General features: G+C 38.4%; 1 long non-coding RNA gene across 2 annotated transcripts; it reads right to left on the bottom strand.

Annotated features, from left to right (window-relative positions):
• Positions 1 to 18,459: 18,459 nt before the first annotated feature.
• On the bottom strand, positions 18,460 to 24,269 carry LOC307173525. 2 transcript variants are annotated; one of them, XR_013823869.1, is made up of 4 exons: positions 24,074 to 24,269; positions 22,793 to 22,910; positions 18,735 to 18,882; positions 18,460 to 18,569 (listed from the first exon to the last, which is right to left on the bottom strand). It is a non-coding gene; the product is annotated as an uncharacterized lncRNA (long non-coding RNA). The 2 variants fall into 2 exon arrangements; XR_013823870.1 differs by having other exon boundaries at positions 18,461 to 18,569; positions 22,793 to 22,883.
• Positions 24,270 to 24,564: the final 295 nt, after the last annotated feature.

The following is a 24,564-nucleotide window of genomic DNA, read 5'->3' as shown; positions in this document are numbered from 1 at the left end:
ATTTCAATAGCAGCTGTTCAATAGCAGCTGCATTTCAATAGCAACCATAAGCATTTCAGAGTTTGTTTACTCTTGTTGTAAATGCATAGTTTGCATAGTCCCCCCCCAAAAAAAATATTACTCACTTTTATGCCATTCCAAACCTGTATGACTTCCTTTTTTTCTGTGAAACACAAAAGATGAGTGTTAGCATATACGTTCATGCTGCTCGCTGAAGTGCTTTGATTGGTTTTGGTGAAAAACATCCTGGCATTTAAGACATTTAAGTAATATTGTGGCAGCAGCTTTCATATGCGCCATCCAGCACTTCAAACTCCAGTCCAGTAGGTGGCAAAAATGTTTAGAAAAAATATTTTTGGCTGAATTATAAAAAATAAAAAAGATCCACTCAAAATGTCAAAATCAAATAACATTTAAAGAGGAGATGATTAAATGATTTAACCATCCAAGTAGATATTAGATGTACGTGTATGCCTATTATAAGATGGCTGCCGCGTGAACTGATTTGTCTTAAAATCTCAGTTAAACATAGATGCCATGATTTGTTTGCTAGTTGCTGTGATTCCTTCCCCATGCAGACTTCTCTTATTTGGTAAAGAGGAATCAAGCAAATGAGTTATGACTCTCTTTTGAAACCGTGTGTATTTGTGCATGTGTGTGTGCGTGTTTGTTCTCAAATGAGGGGAATAGTGAGGCTTCAGGCCCATCAATCTGGTCGTTCCGCTCTCTCTCTCTCAATCTGTTTCAGGTATGGCCTGACGTGACAGCGTGTGGGACCTTGGCTGTCCATTCATCACAAGCAAAAGAAATAACAGGACACCTCTGGTCTGTCATACTAGATTAGTCTGTGGCCTGTAACCACTGGCCTTAATAGAGTCTCCATTTGCTCAGCTCAAATGTCCACTGGACCACCTCTACAACCTCTGGGGAAAGACAGAGTCAGTCCGAGAGTGTGTTCATCCAAAATAAGCACTCAGAAATATCATTAACATACCTTATTGTTTAATCCGCACTTACAGGCTTCCGTTGTTGTAAAGCTTCAGTCAGGTAATGCTCTGAGGTGAATTGTGGGCTGTCAGTGTTCCCATGTACCGTCTGATGGCCCATCAGCGGCTGCGAGACCTCTCCACTCAGCCCTGTCAGACGCTAGTATATCCCTCACTCCTCTTCTCTTTCCCAGGGGCTGGATCCAGCCCTCAAAATCAATGCTGGGCAATCTATAATATTCCTTAATTGGTGATTAGCAGGTACTTTGTGGATCACAGGTCCTGGCTGGAAAATTAGCCTCTGCCTTTAATAAACGTCTGACCACATGTCACTGTGGAGGTGTAATGGCTGCTGTAGAGATTAGCCGTTAGCTTAGCGCTTTCTCTAAGTATCTGTCTGTGTCTTTTTCTCTTAATCGCACATTGCATTCAGGCTATTTTTTAAAAGTGATGTTTATTTAACATGCATTAATCACAGACCCTCAAATTATTTTCATGGGGAGCATTTAACATTTTACTGAATGAGAGAGCAGGGAGTGGAGGATGATGGGAACATGAACACCATGACTCGACTTTACCACAAGGCCAAAGCTCATTTATATTGCTTCATAAATATAGATACATACATTTAACAGATTCAAATTATTCATGTTTCAAAGGCCAAAAGGAGAACATTTTGAGTAAATGTGGTTTTAAATTTGATCCTAATTTAAAAAAAATTTATATATAATTGTGAACTTTTTGCGGGAAAAGGTTTACACACGTTTACGTGTCTGCACAGTACAGAGAATGAGAATGAGAGTAATTATGCGATAAAAATAATGTGAATAAACAATGTATTCTTCTAACAGAAGAAGTTAGTAAGACAGTATATATCCAATCACCTTATTTAATGCTGGATCAATAAAAATATATCTTTCTGTTCTAGACTTCAGCAAGCTAGTCACAAAACAGTCATTTAAGCTTTCTATCCTTTTCTTTCTTTACCCAAATCATTCTCAAACAATGCCAGCTGAGTATCTCTGCACATCCTCTGTTTTCACTGTTAATGAAATTCAGTTGGACAACAAAACCAGAAACAATAGAGCAGAGACCATCAACAAAAGCCAGCTTTTGCATCTGCTTATCACCAACACCACTGCCATTGTCTCCAGACGGCGCATGCTGGCAACGCTGGCGCTTCCTCCTTTTCAAAACTGCTCGACAATAGTCAATGAACAAAACAACACGAGGTTGAATATACTGGCGATTTGAGCTTCTTGTTTACCTGTGGGTCCTGAGGGGAGGAGGGGAGGAGGGGGAGGACGAGGACGAGGAGGAAGAGAAAAGGAGAGGAGGAGGAGGAGGCCCACAGCGCGGGTGCCTGTGGCAGGTAGCGAGCGGGAGCGTGGCGTTGGGAGCCTGACCCTGGCGCGGCGCTCATTGTGTAGTGCGGCAGTGTAATGAGGCCCTGTGTGGATATTGATATGACAGAACAAAAGGCCAAGGTGCAGTAAGGACAGCAATCCACACGTTTCACACCATTTGTTTTTCACACCGTATCCATCACATTAATGGGTCACCTTTCTGTGACAGCTCATGATTACCTGCTTACCCATGGAGAGAAAGAGGGAGAGAGAGAAAAAGACAGAGACAGAGAGAGAGAGAGAGAAAAGGTATTGGGTGAGAGAGAAAAATGGGGGGTTGAGGGAGAGAAGAGATGGGAGACACTGAGACACATGGGGAAGGATGAAAGAGGGAATAGATACGGAGAGGGCTTTTTTATAAGGGGGTAAAGGGTGAGCATAGGTTGGAGAGGGCTGAGGAGAGGGCTGAAGAGAGGGGGAGGGGAGGGGTCCTGTACCATTTTTTAATTCTTTCATGAAGATTGGCTCGGGCCCTGTCACCTTTTCCTGCAGGGTGAATTTATGACAGGTCAGTGTGCCACCCAGCCTACTGATGGATGGAGAACATCATAGTTTATTTGGGGCAGAAGTGGAAAACGCTAGAGCCATTTCCCCATCGCTCCCTGTGCAGCCTTTAAAAAAAGATCATCATGGCGCCCAATGTGGGGCTGAGGGTCAGCGTGAGGGGGTCATAATCACTCATACAACAGAGCAAGGGTGAGACGAATTCTTGCACCTCCATTCCTTAATCCTACCACACAAAGGGGACAGTCTGTCGAAAGCTCCACGTCTACAGCTGGGTTTTAGAAATGTTTGGAAAACTTGTATACCAAACATATGGAAGCACTTGTAGCCTCACAGAGTTTAAAATAATAAATCTATGTTTCTACTCAAAGTTGCGAATTTGACTTATGAGCAAAAAAGGAATATCACATAAAACATTTGCGAATAAACGGCGTTTCCATGTGTTCAAGAGAACAAAATCGTCACTTCCTGGGAAACTGGTGCAAAATATCTGTAATAATGGAAGTTGCTCCAATTGGGGAAACCACTGTGGCTCTTTTTTTTACTGTGCCCTCAATTATCTTTTATTTATAATAAAAAATGCATTCTATTTACAATTTTTACCCCCTTTATAGTCACATCTGGGATCTTTTATTGATACTTTTTTAAAACGGAATTCCACCAGGGGGCACATGCCAGTTGTTCACATCTGGTTTAAGGACACATTTACTTTTCACCTTCAGTACCAGCTTAAACATGATCAGACTGACTATTTTATATTTCAAATATGACGATTGTTCAAACTGATTTTTTATTTTATGTTTCATTTTAAATGACTGAATAATATTTTTAAATAAAACACTGTTAGTGTTTCATTTAAATACATCAGAAAAAATCCATTTCACCTTTCACAAGAGTATCTGACAAAACATTGGACTTACACAAGCTGTTTTTGCAAGAGTTCAAGTGAGAAACTCAAAGATTGCTTGAAGACTCTTGAAGGTAATTGTACCCTTTTCCTCTAAGCCTTTTCCTGCCGATTAGAACGGATGTAAAAAGTGGAAAGCCGGGGGGGAGAGAGAGAGAGAGAGAAATGTATTCATCTCAATTGTGGGATGCAATGCTGGAATGGCTCACTCTCGCTAGTTTGTCCAGTGTTTCCTCATCGGCAGGCAACAATAATTGGCCATGCATGGCTCATTGAGCGATGCACATGGTCTCACGCGCTGCATTCCCGTTTGCTTTGATGCCTTTTATAGTTGCTTGCTGAGCTGAGGCAATACGGCCTGCCGCTGATGCCTTTCCGAGAACAATACATTTGCTCTAATCGTAAAGCAAGCATCAATTTCCCAGACACACGTTCTGATGAGAACTGCAAGGAGAGGTTATCATTCCACGGCCCAATAATATCATCTCTTTCAAAACAAACAGCAGTTATGAAGTGTGCCAGGAGATATCTCATAGTCTGATATATGTTGTGTTAAGGTTGCCTTGTGTTTGTTTACTACTTATTTCTGCCCAAATCCGCTTATTCTAAGAGTATCGCTCTTTTGTTCCTTGTCCTTCTCCCATACCACTACCTTTTAGGTGAGTCGCAATGTCTTATTGATCTTTCGCTACTCCCAGAGACACATTTGTTCTCCATCTCCATATCTCGCATCACTTAGAATAAGCACTTTGGTCTGGAAAAGTGACAGCGCAGCACAAAGAAGGAAGTAGACAGGATGAAAAGGTGCTATATGGTAAAATAAAGACTCTAGTTCATGGTAAGTCCAATCTCAGCACTTCAGTCTGGTGCCAAGAGAGCATGAAAGAGTCATCTGCAGAGAAAAGCCACACCACATTGTCCCCAAATTAAAAGTCAAAATGCCATCTTTCTTCCTAATTGCCTGGGTAGATTATCGGACACTGAAGAAAACACCACTGCACTTTATTTGCTCATCTGTTGCTGTGGACTTAGTCCACTAGGACTTCATCCTGAGTGTACATGCATCAATGAAAACAATAAAAACGCAGAGGAGAAAATGCCTTAACCAATTATGCCACTGATAAATCTGTGTAAGGCCTCAGGGTCCCGACAGTCATGGAATACCTACATTTATGATGGAATTTTAACATTGGCATTTCCAGGCCTGGAAAATTAAATCTTAAAAAGTTTAGGAAAAGTCATAGACATTTCTATATGTTTTTGTATTCATGTTCTAAAACATTTCACAAGATAGAAATAGCTTTTTAGTACAATCTCTTTACGCTTTACAACAAGGCTTTAATTAAATCACCATAGAACACCATACTAATACTGTGTTTGACCCCCTTTTGCCTTCAGAACTGCCTTAATTCTACGTGGCATTGATTCAACAAGGTGCTGAAAGCATTCTTTAGAAATGTTGGCCCATATTGATAGGATAGCATCTTGCAGTTGATGGAGATTTGTGGGATGCACATCCAGGGCACGAAGCTCCCGTTCCACCACATCCCAAAGATGCTCTATTGGGTTGAGATCTGGTGACTGTGGGGGCCATTTTAGTACAGTGAACTCATTGTCATGTTCAAGAAACCAATTTGAAATGATTCGAGCTTTGTGACATGGTGCATTATCCTGCTGGAAGTAGCCATCAGAGGATGGGTACATGGTGGTCATAAAGGGATGGACATGGTCAGAAACAATGCTCAGGTAGGCCGTGGCATTTAAACGATGCCCAATTGGCACTAAGGGGCCTAAAGTGTGCCAAGAAAACATCCCCCACACCATTACACCACCACCACCAGCCTGCACAGTGGTAACAAGGCATGATGGATCCATGTTCTCATTCTGTTTACGCCAAATTCTGACTCTACCATCTGAATGTCTCAACAGAAATCGAGACTCATCAGACCAGGCAACATTTTTCCAGTCTTCAACTGACCAATTTTGGTGAGCTCGTGCAAATTGTAGCCTCTTTTTCCTATTTGTAGTGGAGATGAGTGGTACCCGGTGGGGTCTTCTGCTGTTGTAGCCCATCCGCCTCAAGGTTGTGCGTGTTGTGGCTTCACAAATGCTTTGCTGCATACCTCGGTTGTAACGAGTGGTTATTTCAGTCAAAGTTGCTCTTCTATCAGCTTGAATCAGTCGGCCCATTCTCCTCTGACCTCTAGCATAAACAAGGCATTTTCGCCCACAGGACTGCCGCATACTGGATGTTTTTCCCTTTTCACACCATTCTTTGTAAACCCTAGAAATGGTTGTGCGTGAAAATCCCAGTAACTGAGCAGATTGTGAAATACTCAGACATGCCACGCTCAAAATTGCTTAAATCACCTTTCTTTCCCATTCTGACATTCAGTTTGGAGTTCAGGAGATTGTCTTGACCAGGACCACACCCCTAAATGCATTGAAGCAACTGCCATGTGATTGGTTGATTAGATAATTGCATTAATGAGAAATTGAACAGGTGTTCCTAATAATCCTTTAGGTGAGTGTATATTATTGTTAATAATATATTTCACAATATTATTGCATATATACTTTTTATGTTATATTTAATGCTATTAGAAATATTAAAAATGTATTAGTATATGTAGAAAATGTGGATTACGTATTTTTAATTTTTATTTAATGTTAGGATTACCAAATTTTTTTTTATACAAATCCTTATCCAATCACTAAGAACTGGAGAAAAGTCATGGAAGTTCGTTGGTCATGGTGTGAGAACGCTGAGGTCCTGAGAGACAAGTATAGTCAGAAATGAACACTTACACATGAGTTATCTCTGTAACTCTATATTGTGCCGAGCAGGTGTAAATCAGCAAAGAGGGAGAAAACCGTCTGACAAGTTTTGCCATTAAAAGATAATTGTAATCAAGGTGCAAGATGAACAGTGAAGAGGAGCTGGCAGAGAGATGGACAGCCACAGAAAGATGGATTGTTTTAATTTGCGCCAATTAAATTGAAGTTCATCGGATCATCTTCCTCAATCTTCATGAATACTTTATTTTCAGACTACTATGAAGCTATTAAAAAGAGTGATTGGACTCCAAGACTATACCATATTTTATGTTGGACCATCATTAAGGACTTTTTGCATGCATGCACTTCACCCCTTTGTGTATAATGAGTTTTGTTGATGCAGAATGGCTGAAATGAGAGATGCAAAGGAAGATTAAACTTATACAATATAAGATCTGCACGAGTCAGGCCTGAATCCTCAGCTGCGCTGTTTGGTTCTACTTTGCTGGACATGCTGAACGCATTGAAGCCTCCTCAGAATGTTTGATTTAGTAAATAGCTCCGAGCGCTACTTTAGAAGTACATTATAATGTTTTCCACGTTGGTGCCAAATGTGCAATTTACGCTTTTAACATTCTCATGGATGCCGACCAAACAATTTAGCAGAGCTCTGTTTCTGTAATTTGCATTCTCAAATCATTTTCTAGCCATGTGCACACAAGTCATGCATACCGCACAAAAGCACATGCTTTCAACACAAGCTTTGAATATGTCAGCACGGAATTACCCATGCATTACTAAAATGTAGGCTGTGGGCTTTGTGAAGACAACTTTATCACTTGCTCGATTATAGTTCCTAGACAGGTTATTAATGATTCAAACTAAATGCTGGTTTGTTATGTAATGTGTTGTTTATGGCCTCACCATAAAAACATCCCAGCATGGTTTTGGATGAAATGGTCCAAAACTTGTCTGAAATTAAATATTCAAGGGAATAAACAAAATAGATTTTTCTTTGATCCTGCAACGCTAACACTTGAGGCACGGCACGCATCAGATAACCACTAAACATTTTTTTGTTGTTGTTTATTTCTACTTCTAAATGTCAAACATTAACTACAGATGAAGAATACATTTGGTTACTTGCATGGATAATTGAATGTAGCAAAAACGTTAAAGTATATTCTTTCTGCGCATACTGCCTTAAACTAAATTTAATGCAATGGTCGTTCTGCTGATCTACAAAGGTCAATAACCATGTTGATGCTTATCGAGTGTGATCCACAAACAAAACTTTAATACATTCAGCCTAATGTGCATTTTCTGGGAGGACATGGGGACTGGAAACACTCACACTCAGACCGAAAACCAAGAATATTTAAGACGAGGCTATTGGCACATGTAAAATGCTGTAGTAAATCACAATTTTATATGCAGGATTTGCGTGAACTGGCAAAGCAGCAATGAGGAGAAACAAGAGCTAGGGGCCGTATTCATTCTTGGGCCAAACTAACCCTGAGGCCCGAGAGATTAGTATTTTGCTGCTACTTGACAACCTTGACTGCGTAACCTTGCTAGGGCCAGATTAACATTTGGGGCCTGCAAGTAAAGAGTCAAGATGCCTTAAAGCATGTTACATTTCAGCCTGCTGTCTCCCATCAGGCCACAACAAATACTAATGAAGGCCCTCACTGAGCAGCCTGATCACTGGAGGAGAAAAATATATTTCAAAGCATGTTGGGTGTCATAAAGATACAGAACATATCAAACAGCAGATGAGTTCATATGGTGACATGCTGCAATGAGGAGTACTGTTCAGTGTTCTTGTCATTAATGAAAACTAAAATGATACATGATTAAATAGACAGTTTGTTCACTACAATAACAAAAAACTAAAAATGCATTTGATTTCAAAATTAAAATTGAATAAAAAATAAAAATAACGACAAATTGTAATTTTTGATGCATGGCATAAATGTCACTAGATAGCAATCAACAGACAGTAAGAAATTCAACAGCATTAAACATTTTTAAATTATATAATTTAAAAAAACGAAAATAAAAATTAAAACTAAAAAAAAAAAAAAAAAAAAAACAACGATAGGATAAAACCTAATTAAAAACATAAATTGAATATAAAAATCTTAAATGGCATAATAATAATAAAAATATTGACACATTTTATTAAAATAAATGCTAATAATCCTGATAGTGTGCAGGTGGCCACACCCATCATTGTGGAGTCGCTTTTGGCCATACCATGTTGGTTTTACAATATTGGAGATGAATAAGGATTCCTATAAACTTCAATAAAACATAATTATATGACTCCTACAGCATATTAACCAAAGGTTTTCTTTTAAACCAGAATTCTATTGGCATATGTAATTGTGGTGTTCTGGACCAGGTGTGATTTTGCCTCCCTAAAGAAGTCCTGGGCTTGTTATTGCACCTCTTTATCCAGATTGGAGTGGGGTTGTTAATTAGCTAGACCTTGAATTAGATTATTTGCATGTCTGAACAAGGGGTAAGGTATTAATGCTCCCTCAAGACATGCTGTAATAACCTCTTCAGTGGCTCCCTGGTCCCTGTGGAGTCGAGCGTACAGGAGCCAGACAGCCAGCCAGTGAGAGAGAGGGGGAGAGAGCCATTTCATCCAATTAGCTGTGGATTATGCTGCCCCTCTCCCTTTGAATCCTATTTGCTGTGATAAGGTGTTCTCCTGAAAGGGCCAGGCTGAGCTTGAGCTATCCAGGGAAATGATTAATTCACAAACCCCTAAAAATTAAAATGCAGTGGTTCTCATTCCACATCCACGGACATGTAAGGAATAAGGCAGAAGATTCCGCTCAGAAATCAATGCAGGCACCGAATGGGGCAGCTAAGGAAGGCGAGAAGCCGGCCAGCAGGAATTTATTCGACAGAATCTTGAAGCTTCACAACACATTATATTCAACATTTCCAATGCCAGGCGGATGTGGGGTGTGGTATAATGGATGATGATCTTGAATTATTCAAGTCTTCTCTGAGCTGTGCGGGAAGTGTTCTCAGCAAATTGTGTTGCTTCAGCATCAGTAGCGCTGCCCGTGATATTGAAGTTTTCTCGTTCAAGTCGTGATGTTTATTCATTGTTTTCCTGCTGGGGCGAGGGCAAAATCTGATTTACACTCACAATTTATTCAACAATATGAAACATAATACACCCTTCACTTCTAATCCTGCTTTGAAAGCAATTTACGCAAACAACTTTTGTGCCCTTTTATTGCATTACTCATAATTATGCATATTTATTTATTGACAATAACAGGTCAACGCATTCATTCCATACATTCTTTCATTTAATCACTCATTTATTTAATTATTCATTCTTACAAGGGTTAATGACAGAGACAAGCATTTAAAATACATGTTTTTTTTTACAAATGCACTCATGTATTCATGATGGAAGTTGACATTTTTGTATCAGTGTCATGTGGTGTAACCATCAAGGAAAAATTAACAGCATATTTTAACTAATTATATTATTTAATTCAGAAACATCATTAAGTTTTTGGTGAGTCAGGGATCTAAATTTTGGGAAAATTTAAGAGACTTAGTCAATAAGGTCTCCAGGGGTCTCTTCTATGATAAAATTTGAATTACTCTATGATTTACTCTTTTATGAAGCAAAAGCCCTAGTCGCACTGGATTAGTATTATCTGGGGACCTCGTGTGATTTAGAAATTACCCACCCACATCTGAATTTCGTGTGGCGCATTCGCACGGGATAAGCGAAGCCTGTGATTTTACTCGAAATTACTGACTTATCTCCCGGATACGATGTCAAAAGGCTATTGCTTGGAAATGTCGGGACTAATATTATCACAGGACCTCTGTGTTCGGCGAAATATGGTAGGTCATTTGCAGGGGAATTTTTACTTTACAAATTACAGACGTGGCCGATTCGCACGGGATTAAGATCACAGACAACCTCTGCAATTATTACAGATGACTAGAGGTCACCAGGTAATACTTATCCAGTGCGAATAGGACTTTAACTTGATGAGCATGTTGATGGTGACACCTAGGTTATGGGTTCAATTCCTAAGACTTCTTTCAAATCCATAAATGTGAATGTGTTACACATTTTAAAAACATTTCCTGACTGGCTACACCTCTCTCTGGCATTGTAAGACTAAAATTTTGTCAGAGCTCTCTCCGATTACCTCTGTTTCCACACGTCACCTTTTATCTGAGAAGTGTCCTCCACAGACCAAACAGAAGAATGTGTGGAGAATCTAAAGTAAGCGTTTTTTTTATATTTTCAAACCCCTTTAACGCCCCACAAACGATGTTTAAACACCCTGCACCTAGGGTTTAATTAAGTCCCTCTAATCGTGTTCCAATCACGAGCCTGGACGGATGGGCTGGAATTCCTGATGTGCATTTCTGTCAGTCTTAATTGGATAATTGATTGCCAATTTGAACCTGGCCACACACTGCATACACAATAAAGAGCTTTGGCCATGTTCCTTGAGGATTCATTTTCCGACCGAATAAAGATGCTGCTTCGATAGGCAGCAGTCCAGTCATCCACAGTCTAAGGCCAGTCTCATAGAAAAGAGTTCTTGCTCTCGGCTAGTTATGTTGAGTGCCCGGCTCGTTTTGACGGTAGACCAGTGCAAGTGAACACATCGTTATATCGTCCATACGACCAAAAAACAAATCAGAATAATAAATAATCTCAGTGCATTTTTTTTTATATTCTCAAATAGCAAACAGAAGCACTTAAAGGGATAGTACACCTTAACATAAAAATTATTTTAATTATTTACTCACACTCGTGTCATTCCAAACTTGAAAAACCGACTTTCTTCTGATGAACAAAAAAATAGATTTTTTGAAAAATGTTTAAAGTGCTTTTGAACATTCAAAGAAAGTGCAAGAGCTTTCACAAACAAATATACCATACAATAAAACAATTAATATACAAATCTAGAGAAAAGATCATGTCGGGGTCACCACTTTGTAAGGATCACCCATTGACCCAACGACGGAATCTATCGATGTGGGTAAATGTATAATGCGCGTAGGTCTTTTACTTGTGCTTCTGCAAAGATCCCTTAATTTGTAATAATTTAGTTACAATTTGACTCTAGCTCCACATTTAATCTGAGACCTAAAAGCATTATACCTTCGCCCACGCTGTTGGATTCCATTGTTGGGCCAATGGGTGATCCTTACAAAAGTCAATGGGGTTAAGTGCTATTTTGGACCCCATTACCTTTTGTAAGGATCACCCATTGGCCAAACAATGGAATCCAACAACGTTTGACAACTTTTACTGTATTGACAAAAAAAAAAAAAAAAAAAATCCTTTTATGACAGAATTTTTTGGATAAACTATCCTTTTAATTTCTTACAAACCCACCACAAGTCACCTCAGAGCACATTAGGTCATAACATGCACACATACTTACAAGCTTCTGTGCTTCTTGTAATTACTGGAGTGGATTACCGAGCCACTTGCAATGCAGTAATGCTTTTTCCATGTTGAAACAAAGGGCCTCTGGAGACCATGAGGCCTATCACAGATATCCTGACAAAGAACAGATGTGGGAAACCTGAACACGCACACATTTCCTATGTGTCAGATCGATATTTCCATGACACATGGGAGTGGTCACACACTGTTATGTTCATATTCAATGACAGTCCACATTTGGTTAAAAAAACTACCCTCAGACATTTTTAAAATGTGCCAGACAGTGTCTTCTTAACTACAGTTTGATGTTAATTAATGTACTGCTCTGTCCAGGAAAGTTTTCGTGAAAATATCAGAGCACTTAAGATATTTGACATTCTGATTATGCTTTGTGACATCGATTGGCTGACACATATGGGCTTTCTTAGATGAAATGCTATTTGAAAGTGAAAGTGAAAAGGAAAACAATTCATGTTGGCTTTCAGAAGGACGTAGCTTATTCTGTAGTTCCCCATTGACTGATCCTGCTCCCGACATCCAGTCTACCAAATGATCTTTTCATTATTTACTCGATAAACTAGTGAGTCCATTCGTCAAGTGTTTTGTTAGACATTTACTTAGATAGAAAAATATGAGCACTGAATCAAAATTTGTCAAGGGTGGATCGATGGTGCAGAGCAGAGGAAAACAACTCCATATTAAGAACAGAAACAGATAAAAACAACTTTTGGGATTTATTTGTTGACTGTACTTCATGTGATTGTAAGGTGTTTTGTGAAGGGTTTTAGCACACTGCTCTGTGGTTGCTAGGGTTTTTAAAGTGGTTGCTATGCCGTTGCTAGGTTGTTTTGGGTTATTTTAGGGGATTGATTACTGCCCAAAGTCTCCAGCCCCAAGTCACTTTGATATTCTGTCTGTAGAACAAACCGTTTGGGACAAGATACTGTACACACAAAATATTGATATTCAGAGGTCGAAGTTTGTTCAAATCGTTAACAGTAGACAGTAACAATAAAATAAAACAAAACAAAACAAAATAAAATAATGATAAGATATTTCCAAAGCTACTTGTTTTCAGGCTTTTTTTTAATAACAGAAACTGGGAATATTGATATATTAAATTAATTAGCCATAATTTCTTTTATTGGGGGGGGGGGGGGGGGGTATATATTTAAATATAGCTCTCAGGTCTGCTTGAATAGCACCAGAAGTTCAAGTTGTACAGTGAAATGTAGGCTATAGGCTACAAAATGACTCAGGAGTACAAAGCCCCACTTGAATATTTGCTAATACTATAGTTTTCTCTGTGAAGGTTTTAGTATTAGCTTTCCACTTCTCTGAAACGAGTGAGAGAGAGAGCGAGAGAGAGAAAGAGAGCGAGAGAAAAGCACATTTCCACCACCATTTGTACTGAGTGAAGTTTCTTTGGAGTCTCCTTGAGACAAGTGACCAGAACGGTCCAAAGTGAAGGCCTTATCAGTCACCCACACAATGGTGCCACCCCATGAATTATATTGGTGGGGGGAGGAGGAAGCCACGGAGGGGCCTTGCGCAAACCGGCCGCATTGTGGACCGTCTGGTTGACAATAAACACCTCCCCATTCGCTTTCCTCCATCATTCAAGGGCAAGATAGCAGATCTGGACCTAAACTATAGCTCACTATCAGTACTATCGCTGCCTGACCTGGCAAAGAGATGGAGGTGAGGCTCAAGGATATCTCTCACTGGATGGGCAGGGGAGGCAGGGGTGTTAAGAAAGTGATTATAGCCATTCTGTTGAAGATGGAAGTGTTTTTGTGTGGAACAGAGGATGTGGCTAAAGCAGATAAAAAGAAAATGGGAGCAACATGCTCATATTTTGAAAAAGCTCCAAGTTTTAGATACTACTAAGTTAGATTAAAAGCTTGTAATTATGTAGTAAATGCCTTTCGTAGTAAACATATAGTTGGTACATCCAGGTGTGCATGTATGTGTGTGTGTTTGTTTTTACCACACCTTTTTGGTCATGGTTTTGGTCTGTTTTATGAGGTTTTGAACAGTATTTTTTTATTTTGAAGTCTATTCACTTCATGTTTCCTGTGTATTTTTAGTCTAGATCTAGTTTGTCTGTCATTGATTCTATGTGTGTCTTGCTTGCTCATGTGTTCCTGGTTGGTTTGTCCTTCCACGGATGTATGTGCATTTTCTCTCCACATTACACTTGAGCACATTGGTGCTTTTTTGACAGATACCATAAAGAGAACTGCTGAATATGGAGAGTGGAACAAGGGTAGATTGACAGGTTAAAATAAATGTAAAGTAAGAAGTTTAAATTTTACACGCCATTTTATCAATTGCAGATTCAAATCAATTGCAGATTTACAGAGATGATATGCAAGGACCACATGTGTTAGGAGCTTGAACAAGTGAGTGAAAGACAGCAAGACAGAGAAAGAGAGAGAAGAGCAGGTCGATGGAATCATGTCTGCATGGATGTATTGTTTTCTGTTTTGCCACAAGCTGACAGCATCACTTAATCCAGAGATGACATGTCGATGTGCGCTGATCATGTTCAATGAAGATCAACAATTAAGGCCCCCATGATGAAAGGCAAGATCAATCAAAGTGATAGTTTGCGGCTGATCCCCCAAAAAATGAATTATGAAGACTACGAAAGCATACAAAATGCTCGGTAGTAAATACATAAGCTGACGGGACACAAAAGTTTGAAATAATTGAGAAACTAAGATTTCTGATGCTTCACTTTAGGTCTAGAAACACAAGGATTTAAATCAGTCATATTCAAGGTGCAAAATGAACACTCACCAAGTGCATTAATATGAGTAAACAAGTTTTTTTGTTTTTTTTTAACCTGTCATTCTACACTTACTTACATTTTTGAACTACCGTTCAAAAATGTGGGATTAGTAAGATTTAAAAAAAAAAAAAAAAGTCATACATTTTTATTTAGATTTACATGGTTACACTGTTTTTATTTCACATAAATTATTTGTGTGGTTTACTTTACATTCAAAGTATCCTAAAAAAAAAAAAAAAAAATAGTTCCAACAAAAAATATTAAGCAGCACAACTATTTTCAACATTGTTAATAATAATAATAATAATATTATTAATAATAGTAAATCTTTCTTGATCACCAAATCAGCATATTAGAATGATTTCTGAAGGGTCATGTGACACATTGTGAAAATTGCAAAATACTGTTTCGTGGCCGTTATGAAATATTATTGTCAGGAAACTGAATTTACTCTCCATTGGCTCATTTGGCAACCTGGGTATATTGTAAGAGAGCATGCTAAAATGTAATGACTGGCTGTGGGTAACTCAATACATGAGAGTCAGCAATAAATCAAGACATATAGAGGTATATATTCAAACATATATTCATTCAGACACCTCAGAGAGAGCACTGTATATATATTGAAGGCATTCTGCCTTTTCAAATTTAGAAGCCTTAGTAATCGAGTTTGGTTATACTGATACATAGCAATAATAAAATAACCAGCAAATCCAGCCCAGTTTAATGGCGTTTTCACCGAACAATCCAGTGCCAAGGGCATGAAAGCTTGAAATTAATCCACTAAACATACATACACAGTATATGTATTTTTCACAGCCCTCATTGTCCCTTTTGACTGTGTGTCCTTAAGATTTATTCAAACGTTTGACTGTAGCACCTAAACTCTCCATTCATAAACCTCTTTCATTTAAAGCAGAGACCCAGAGAGGAGTTCTGTGTGAGTAATCTAAATGGCTTGTGTCACTAGAGCCTGAATGCAATATCAGGTCTGTTATTATAGCAGTGGCCCTCAGGAGGGAGTGAACTGGACCAGTCTGCATTAGAAGCATTACTGTTGCTCCTCATTCAGCTCTGACTGTGGAAGTTGTCGAGCCCTGCTGACAATTGAATTGTTTTGGGCCTGTAAATGAGAGTAAACTCTATTAGTAAAGGTTTTATGGGGCTAAATTCACCTGTCTACTCTCTAAGCCGCTGTTGCTATGGTTTATTTTAGTAGTGTCGTGATACCCAAGGCGCTACATGTTGTACGTGATGCCTTTGTCAGGGTTTTTAAGTGTGTGTGTGTGTGTGTGCGTTTAGTCGGGAGGCTTTCGGTTGGAGGTAGATTTTTGTTTCTTGCTGAAAACAAACAAATAAAAAAATAAACCAGGAAAGAGCGATTGCTGGGATCTTGTGTATTTTTTTTTTATCAGCAGGGTCCAAAATGAATACTCGCCAAGCGCCGAATGTGAGTAACAATTGACTTTGGCGAGTAAATAAAACTGGCCAGTTGGCTGGTAACTTTATTAACTTTTACCACAGTTGAAATTGTATCATCTAAGGTTTATCTATAAGATGCCCAAAGGCTTTTTTCCTCCAGAACTCCATGTGTGGAATATTCCTCGCATTAAGCCACCAAAATTGATAATATGAGGGACAAAGTCAAGATGCATCATGTTTTTGTGCAACTTTAGTGAGAAAATGAGGGAGATGCTGCAGGTGACAAATTCTCCTGCACTGTTGGTCAGAAACAAGGACAAAAATTATTTTAATAAATATAAATGTATATTATTTACAAAAAAAAGTGAATATTTGTTATTAAATTCATATATAATATTATATTGTATATTGCTATTTTATTTAAAAGAAACAATAAACACAACACACAAACCATATACATATTTGTGTATATATGTATATAATATTTTGGACCCTGTTTGTTTTTGTGTTTCAGTGTTTCTTTAAAAGAAGAAAAAACTTGCTGCATGTATGAATTGTGGACTCGCTGGCATGTTTGTGAGCACAAGCATGCTAATTTGAGTTAAGTTGTTAATGCACCGCTGATGACGGCTGACAGGAAAACCAAATGAAGCAAACTAAATACGCCAGTGTTGACCAAAAGACGAGAAGTAATACAGAAAATGAAAGCAAATTTAAAGCAAGGGACGGCTAGGAAATGGCAAGAAATGTGACGCAAAAACAGTGGAGTTTAATTCGGTACCCTGAGGGCGCTCATGTTGTGTGACAGGGGTTCACATGTAATCACTGTAAATGCTGAAGTGTTAGCTACACCCCACTGTTTCACCGCAGTGCCACTCTCACACCTCCCCTGCATGGCCTCATTACCCCCCTCCCTTACATACAGCCATTAACAGACACTCCTCCCTCCCCGTTCTTCTCTTCCACTCTCCAAATACACCACATTGAGATTAATTCTAAATAATCAGCTACATTTCTGTGTTAAGGCTATTTTTTTTTTTTTTATTGTACATTTACAATTTGGCTTTGTGCAACCCAAGGTTATAGTTTTGCGTTTAATCAATTATTTTTTAATTTAATTTTAATTTCAATTTAGTTTTAGATCATTTCAGATGTTGGTTTTTTTTCACTTTTAATTCTAGTAATTATAATTAAATATCCCATAATTAATAATATAATAATAAATATTAATAGGAAATAGTAATCATTATTTTACTTAATCATATTCTTCTAATTTACTATTAATAATATTAATTCCCAATTATTATATGATTAATTATGGGATGGTATACTACTACTACTTCTAATAATAATAATAATAATATATTCTTCTTATTATAAGTAGTAGTAGTATCCCTTGATAAGTAATAATTTTTTTTAACAATTTAATAAGAAGAGGACTAAAAATAAGGAGAAAAGTATAATAATATTGATGACAATAATAATAATAATAGTGCTAATAATAATAATATTAAATATTGTATATATTTAAAACAAACAAACAAATAAATAGTCTCAAGGTACTGACGAATTGATGTGATATAGTAAGAAAACCATATTTTTATATATATATGAATCAGAAGAGCCCTAGACAATGTAAATGACGAAATGTATCTTTTTAGTAATAGTTTTATCTCTAAATTTCTTAGAATGTTTAAAGCATTACACTGCATACATTCAGCAGAGTTAATAATACACTGAGTGTCATAATGCGCTAATGTGCGTGTATGCCTTTTGACGCACAGGTGTGCAGATCGTGATCAAACTTGAAGGGCATGTGAAATGAGCTGATAAGTGCTTCTTGATTTACTGGTGCTCACTGTGTGAAATCCACAGCGGAGATTGTGTGCAGTTAGAGTAGTTATCTGGATGGGATCAGCAGTGTCTACGACGGCAGAGGGGTGCGAGCGCGAAGTGCATGGGGTCTTTATGGGCCCTCTGGCTCACTGACCACAGGCCATTAACTCGCATAGAGCCCAGAGCCCGAGCAGCCGAGCACAGAGCGCGCTTGAGCCGTGACCCCAGCCGGGATCACCTTATTACTCCTGCACATTATGTCTCCCACTGCGATCCTTCTATTTAAGTGACTTCAGCAGGAAAAAAGAAGTATGGGGTGAAAGGTAGGAGAGTATGTGTGTGCGTGTGTTTGTGTTTAGGTTGGAGTTGAGATCTGGACAAAAAGAAAAGTTTCGGTCAAGTGATTTATTGGATGTGTCCACTTGTCTCGGGCTACTTGGAGGACAGATGTGGGATGGATGGACAGCATCTGAGGGAGGAAATAGAAAGGACAGGACACATGAATATAGAAGCAAACAGCGGCCAAGCTTAACTGAAGCTCAGGAGTGTTCCTGTGAGGAAAGAATTAGTCTGGCTCGTGTGTCTGAGGGAGAGATGGAGGGAGAGGGAGGAGTGAAAATGGAAGTTGATTTACTTTAAGAGCCACGTTACACTTTACAGGCTGCCCCGTAAAACTTCACATGTTACAGGCCTCTATAGGGACATCAGCTAAAAGTGTGCGGCTCTCGCTGCCACATGTTGCTGCGGTCAGGCCAGCGCAGGTAGCATTCATCAGCTCCATTCTGAAACATGAGGGGGGCATTATCACTAAGATTTATGATGTTATTTATAATAACATGAGCATTCATCCAATACAGTGCTTAGTGTACAGAGTTCCATATGTTTCATTTGATAAAAAAAGTATGTTAATTGTATCTGCAAAGCACTTTTTGAATTAAATTACTCTAAGTAATGAAAAAAACATTGCATCACCTTACATATTAAAAAGAAATACGGATGGATGGATGGATGTATGTATGAACGGACGGATGTTGTGTAATTTCTATTACCCATCCCATCTGAATGCCTGGGAGTCAAGTGACAAGAGTCAGACTGTTCTGGGCATGTGCCAATTTTCCCCTAACTTCTTAATCAAGTCCGTGATGTCAGATTTGCTTTGTCTCTCACATGTTAATTCAGTTGTTAATGGAAGCTGAAGTTGCAAATGTCCAACAGCTCAAATACACCGGTACAAGCCGTCAGAAATGTGCACACATCAAAACAGAAACATGCGGATGTGTGACAGTTAGTTTCCCAAGTCAAAGGCTGTGCTCAACTGGGCTGTTGATCAACAGTGCACTTTGACATTATTTACTCAATTGCACTCATTCCTAACTCATATAGTCTTATTTCATTATTATTTATTTTTAGTGGAACACAAAATGAGAGTATGAAGATGCTTCACTGCTACAAAAAAAAGAGACAAAGAAAACACCAGAACTAAAAAAGTTCTGATCAATGAACAAGTCATCTGATCTGGTTCAAAAAAATTGGAATGAATGATTCTTTCACAAATCAAACTCTTCAATGACTCACTGATTCAGTTGCAGTGGTTGTTGAATTAACAGCTCACTGGAGATTATCAACACTTTTTGTGGTGTTTTTCAGTGTTTTCTTTGAATTGTTTCAGAAAATGTTCCATAAAAAAAAAAAAAAAAAACGCAGAAGAAAAAGTCAGTCAGGTCAGGTTTGGAACGACATGAGGACGAATAAATAATGACAGAATGTTGTTGTTTTTTGAGTGCACTATCCCTTTAAAAAGAAGTTACTGTGTTATGTGTGATGTTTAAGTCCATTCAGTGTTGAAACACTGTATGTGTGTGCGTTAGCAGTGGGGTTTCGGCGGACAGTGTGTGTAGGTACTTTAGTTTTACTGCTGCTCTGATTTCTATAGGGCCCAGGGGTGAAGGCCAATGTCACGGACATTTCACAAGCACAGCTGATTTATAGTGCAGTCACTGGCTTTTTTAAAACATGGCCAGACAAATCCATGTTTTCCTCCCGCTTTCAGGGTTTACGGCCCCCTCCGAGCTTCACCTCACTCCTTCCCCGGCCCCACCATCAACACCCTACTGTTCACATTACAGCACAGTTAGTTTGCCCTATGGACCGCCCGTTTGGAAAACACACTCCAATGCCCTGGAGTCAGTGTGTTTATCCTAATCCTTTACCCCCTGCGTGCTTACTGAGAACACAGGAAGTGTTGCTATCAGTCACGGATGGCTACGTCACACACATACACGGCGTCTTAACACACACCTTGCATACTTCACCGCACGTCGCGCAAATGAAAAAACATTTCACTGTAAGCGACTCGTGTTGAAATGATCTTCAGAGACAGGAAGTAAGCGATTAGATTATCTGTTTAAAAGATAAACACAGGAGCCCTTTCATTAACCTAATGAAGACAAGTCAATTTACAATATTTTTAAGAAGACAAAAAAATCGGAAACGGACCCCAAAGGAAAACGATCATGCAGAGAGAGTTTCTCCAGGTTTAAACAAATTGTGCGATACCCTCCGGTTCAAGCCAGTTGACATCTACCCTCAGCGTGAACTCTTCTTCTTTTCTGCTCTTCTATCTCATACACCAACAAGCTTTCATTAACTATAATTAGCTGCACACAGTCTATGCATCTCCAGTGAGCTGAGATAGTGAGACAGAGAGAGACTCAGAGGAACAACCTCACTATAGAAAAGGGCAGACACAGGAAAACATGGCTGCCACAGGAAGAAAGCTTGTGTCAACACTGCGATCAAGGTAAATTGAGACCGACCTGCCGAATACATGAAGTACACTGATATATGGATAACTTTTTACCAATAAATTAAACAGAAAAACACATTAAGGGCTCTATTTTAGTGATCTAAGCACATGGTCTAAAGCACAGGGCGCAAGTTCAATTAGGGCGTGTCCGAATCCACTTTTGCTAGTTTAACGAAGGGAAAAATGGATTGGAATGGTTATATTACTTATTTCGGGTTGAATGGTGGTCGTTTCGCACCCCCCTGGTGCCCGTGAGCGGAAAATACGCACTTGCAACTTTGAGCCGGCGGGCCGCCGGCCGCCGCGTCAGGAAGTCTCGCGTGATATCAGGTCTCGCGATGTAAACAATTGCTTTACGGCCAAAAGAAATCTGCTAAAATGCTGTCATTATTGCGCTCCCTCACGCTGTCCGAACCCGAATGAAGAAGACGTTTTAAAGAATGACCCATCTGCTTTGATGTCGTTGATCTACTAGCCTCTGGAGAATCACCAACGAGTTTTTACAACAGTGTTGTCAAATATCTATTCCGAAGCTGTGGGGGGAGCTCTAGAGAGAAACCTGCGAGCAAAAAGCGAGAATACAGCGAAGAAATCCCGAAGCTACTGAGTGCTGCTTTAATGAGTAATGGGTGTGTTTTGGGATTTACATGCGTTAAACTAATCAGAGTCTCATCTTCCATTCTCTTTAAATGCCAGTTGAGCTCGCACCATGACAGATTCGCTATTTACATGACGGAATTTGATAGTGGAAAGGCTGAAGCCGTCTCCAGAGGCGCACATTACTAACATCTTTAAATAGCAAAAATATTACTAACATCATTAAATAACAAAAACATATATATATATTTATTCATTGAGTTTAGACCAGGTTTCAGTTGGTCAATGGCACAGTCTATTTCTGTTGCCTCAAAATAGCAATGTGCCAACAATGCGCCAGAACACACCTCGTTTTCAGACCAGCACGCCCATTGGTGCACAAATCGGTGCAAATACATTTGCTATTTAAACAACGTGGCGCAGGACATGAAAATGATAACTGCATCAGACTGAAACTAGCAAAAAACATTGCATTGCGCCTGGTGTAAGATAGGGCCCTTAATGGGTTAATAAACAAAACTCCTCATCTCATTGGACAGCTGTGTGGTAGCACAGTGTGTGTCTTTATATTTAAATGTTTTAATTGCTACTTTCTTTGTTACTCTGCACCAGTTTTTTTTTACTTAAATGTATTTTTGATTTTGCACCATTGATATGTCATTTTAATACAGTAGCATTGCAATACATTATTTTTATTTGACTTTCTTCTACACTACCATTCAAAGATTTGGGGTCAAAAAGATTAAAAGAAAGTAAAAATAAAATAAATTAATAATTGTATTTAGCAAGGATGCATTCAACTGATTAAAAGTGACAGTAAAGATGTTTAAATTTGTACAAATTTGTTTTAAATAAATGTTATTCTTTTTAACTTTCCCTTCATCAAAAATATATCATAAAAAGCAGCACATGTGTTTTCAACATTCATAAGAAGAAATGTTTCTTGAGCTTTTAGAATGATTTCTGAAGGATCATGTGACACCGAAGAGTGGAGTGATGACAGCTAAAAATTCAGTTTTGCCACCACATGAATGATTTACATTTTAAAACATTTAAATAGAAAACAGTTATTTTAAATTGTAATAATATTTCACAGTGTTACTGTTTTTACTCTATTTTGATCAAATAAATGCAGATTTCTCACTGACTCCAAACTTTTGAATTGGCAAACCTTATGTCAAAGCAAATGTCCATTCGTTTTGTCCAACCAATAAAGAGCACTCAATTGAAAATTCAGAGGAATAGAGAGAGACATAGAGAAGCTTTCAGGAAACACTGAGAACACAAACCTTTGTCCACCCGTTTTAGTTGCACTAACTGAGGTCTGGGCCAGTGTTAGTGAGGTCATGAAAGGTAAAATGTGAGGGCACAGTCCAGGACCTGAGAGAAAGCAGACTATGGTGACTCCTAGAGGAAAAGAGAAATGAGGTGGAGAAATACACATAAAATATAAACATCCATGTGTTTCTTTCTTTCTAAGGGCTCTATATGCACATCAATGTTTTGTTATGTTATAGTGATCTAATCAGTATTATGAAAACAATAGGCTAGGTGTCCAAGTTGTTTTATTTCCTTGTCAAAGTAGAAAATTAATTTCATTAATGAATGTTAATAATATAAGTGTGCCTTTATTTCTTTATTATAACAAAGTTATGATATTGCATTATCCCTCACAATCCACTTTCTTTATATGGGGACCAATTCACTCTATTAAAGGGTAACTCTCGCCAAAATGCAACCTAAGGTCTTTTTGTTAATCTACCCAAGGCAAACTTTCGTTTACAAGCATAATTAGGATGGAAATGTAGTAGGCTACCTCTGAAGAAGAAGTACAAAAAGATTAAAGAAGAATAAAATAAAAGAGAGCGCTAAAGTGATTGCTTCTTTAACAGTGTATTGATTCTGAATGGCAAATAATAAAAACATACATGTATAACAGATGCTCAGTACATTACATTATCAGTGTGCATATAACACTTTTCTTATAAAGTAATGACTAGTTGTAAATATAGGTAACTTCAAGCATGTCTCATCACACTAGAGACGTACGGCATTTACAACTGGCAGTGACACTTGTTCTTTACAAAGAGAAAACACATTTTCAGACTGAATATTTACCCGAACCCACTAAATGACAGTATGAAATTGATGACAACAATGCAGCTGAGATATCAATTGCATGCTCATGTCTAACCAATGTTCACTCCATCGTCCAATGTATTTCCTACAATAAAGTCACTTACGAGATTGATGAAAACTATTGAAATGCATAACTCAATTCACAGACATGAAGGAGTTAATTACCCAAATGTGCAAGTTTCAGATAACTCATAAAACTGAAACAACATCATAAACTCTTATACGTTCAAACAATGTTGACTTAAATAACTCTCTCTTGTGTATAGCGGGCTAACGCGCTAATCGCGAGGCATCCATGCTAACCATGTGCTCAGAAATGCTAACACATGACACACTATCACTAAACTAAAATGAACTACTTTCAATCCGTACAACTCATCAGTGTTGCATTAAACAATGTTACTACTCAAGACCGAAGTGTTTTAAGTTACCTGAAGAAGAAGTACAAAAAGATTAAAGAAAAATAAAATAAATGAGAGCGCTGCAGTGATTGCAGTGTATTGATTCTGAATGGAGCGTATCACGGGCGCGCGCCACATACCGAAGTGTGCGATGACGTCATCACGCTGGTATGCCAAATAAAAATAATTAAATGAATTAATGCACATAACGCTCTTACTTATTTCGTTTACCTAAAGCACAAATAAACATTCAAACAATATTAGCAATATCAAGAAAATAACATTGAACAATTCTATAATGCATTTGAAGAAATTAATAAACATACAAATCACTATATCACAGAAACGCCAGTTTTAAGTTTGACCGTATTTTCGTTCATTGTTTGTGTACACAGAGTTTACATTTTGACAGTCAAAAATAGTCGATCTCCGAATGCAAAATATCAGGGAGGAGACAGGAGAGTAAATATGGAAAGCTCCTTAAGCTTAGTTCCAAACAAATTCACGGATAATTTGTTGTT

This window comes from Squalius cephalus, assembly GCF_949319135.1.
Source record: "Squalius cephalus genome assembly, chromosome: 16".
Taxonomy (NCBI): Eukaryota; Metazoa; Chordata; class Actinopteri; order Cypriniformes; family Leuciscidae; genus Squalius; species Squalius cephalus.
Note: the sequence above shows the minus strand (reverse complement) of the source record. Positions and strands in the feature narration are given on the sequence as shown.